The sequence below is a fragment of the Penaeus chinensis genome, chromosome 11, assembly GCF_019202785.1.
Source record: "Penaeus chinensis breed Huanghai No. 1 chromosome 11, ASM1920278v2, whole genome shotgun sequence".
Lineage (NCBI taxonomy): Eukaryota > Metazoa > Arthropoda > Malacostraca > Decapoda > Penaeidae > Penaeus > Penaeus chinensis.
The window spans coordinates 12,030,204-12,032,703 of NC_061829.1; positions in this window are offsets into that span (position 1 = coordinate 12,030,204).

Here is a 2,500-nt window from a genome sequence, read left to right on the forward strand (position 1 = left end):
CTTGTATATAAATAACAGTTTAAGGACTGCCTAAATTATTTAACAAATGAACAGCCACACTGTGTGTGTACAACACATACAAACACCCACACCCATGTATGTTTGTATGTATATGTATGTATATATATGTATATGTGTATGTATATGTACACATACATACATACATACATACATACATACATACATACATACATACATACATACATACATAGATACAAGCATTTTTCATACATAAATACACACACACACTCACACACACACCCACACACCCACCCACACACACACACACACACACACACACACACACACACACACACACACACACACACACACACACACACACACACACACACACACACACACATACACACACACACACACGCACACAAACACACACACACACATACATATGCACTCTGTGGGTGTTGCGTCGTAGTGAGAGTGCAAGGAATCGCAGCCAGAGACTGTCCTGCTACAAGGCGGTCAATTTTGCCAGTGGGACGTGAAGTTTGTGGCGACTGAGTATGCGAAGACATCTGTCATACTGATTCAGCGAGCGGAGGTCGAGGGAGAGTTTTCCATCCTGCGGGAAGCGGAGGGCGAGGTGGGAGAGGCAAGGTAGCGGGACGGATGCAAGGACGGTAAGACAAATACAGGGTTACACTTACCTCAGGGAGGTCATGGGGTCAGAAGTACCGTGGGGGATTCAGATTCGGTATTTTATACAAGCAATTATTATGGAATCAGAAGAAAAGACTAAAACCGCTGTCATCAAAATCTACCTTCCAAACACCTATTAAACAATTAAAATGTATTTTCCTTTTCAATCGACCGATACTGTTTGTATCAGGGAAAGAGTAATAGTTCCACAGGAAAATACCGACGTGTTTTAAAGGAGGCCAGGCCTCGTATCCCATGCACTGGTGCTACATGGCGCACTGACCCGTAGGAGTGCTGTAGTTAACATGGGATGCATCTTGCAAGACTTTTCCCTCTGGAGCTAATGACGTTCAGCCCACGGATGATGCTTATATGTGTTCGTTGGAACGCCAGTGATGATGATTCTGTGATGATGATGATGATGATGATTTCGGCAACACGCTGAAAATTGTAAGTTTGGAACGCACTCACTGAAATGTAGCTTATATTGAGCAAATGAAAAAGATAATTGTAAACTCTGGATTAAGTCCTATTTCCATCCCTTGCCAGGGTTGGAAACTGTGATGTCTTTATCTCATTGCTATTATACATTGATCTATATACTTCCTTGACGAAAAGGCGCCGTCTGAGCTATATATATCCTGTCGTAGATAGTTGGCTCGAAAGAAGTGTAGAACTATAACCCAGCAAGGTCTGTTTAGGATTTACAGCAGGGTTTCTCTGTATATAGTTTAGTTTTAAGTATGACTACGAGTCGGCTTATAGGAAAGCTTAGAGATCTCTAAACTTAAATAATATAAAAGAAAAGATATATTCGTGCCAAACGGATTCGCAGTATTTGTGTAACGCAAGACTAGTAGCACCACGGACACTGATCAAAGCTGCAGCTATCACAGATCTCCAGGCTTCCTTAACCCTCGCTAATTTAAGTCTCTCAATTGAAGAGCTAAATCCTCTGGATCGAAAGAGGTCTTGATATAAAACGCCCTAATAGGTTCTAGGAGAAAACGGCGCTCTTAAAGCGTCAGTCATTCTACATGTTATTGCCTAGAAATGCTTCTAGTGACTTTAGGCGTAGGGGTTCCAAACATTAGGAACTCTAGAAGTAACACTAGAGACAAGTAAACCAATACTCAAGTGTGTATGGAAGAAAATAACATTTTCTTGGCGTCATTTTCTCCGCTGAACGACTGGGTTTTTCCGAAGATTGTGATATCGCAAAAGAGAACGCTCAAAGTGCATCTAAAAATACGTGAATCGTTATTTTTATATCGTACAAAGCAGGATGATATATCCGAGGGGAGAATGAATGAAGTGCACCGGCCTTCCTCGGACCAGCAAGGAGAAAAAAAAATCAAGAAAAATCAAGTTTGCGGTTGGCGGTCTTCACCCTCACGCGCCCTTGTGAGTCCGACCTTGGCTGGCGCACAGAAGATTCCGCAGAAGGAAGCCTTTTTGACATTTCTCCCGACGATATATCTCTCCAAATTCCAGCCATGAGTATTTTGGATTGTTTAATTGTTTCGAAATTTCCATGTGGGAATGATTCTGTATCCAATAAACGGACAGATCTTTGTAAATTCTACTTGAGAAAAGTCTCTCGCTCACGAGAACATATATTTCTCTACAGCATTTAAAAAGATAATATTTTGATCATAAACTAGTCCTGTGAATGTCCTTCATATTTTGAATCCTAAAGCATTCTTGTAATCTGTGATGTCAGTTAAAATAGCAGACAATTACAGTCATAAGATATATAATTACAATTCCACATAAATTATATGGGTCCAAAATTGATATCCGTGTATTACTGTTTCATAAACTTGTATATATATATATA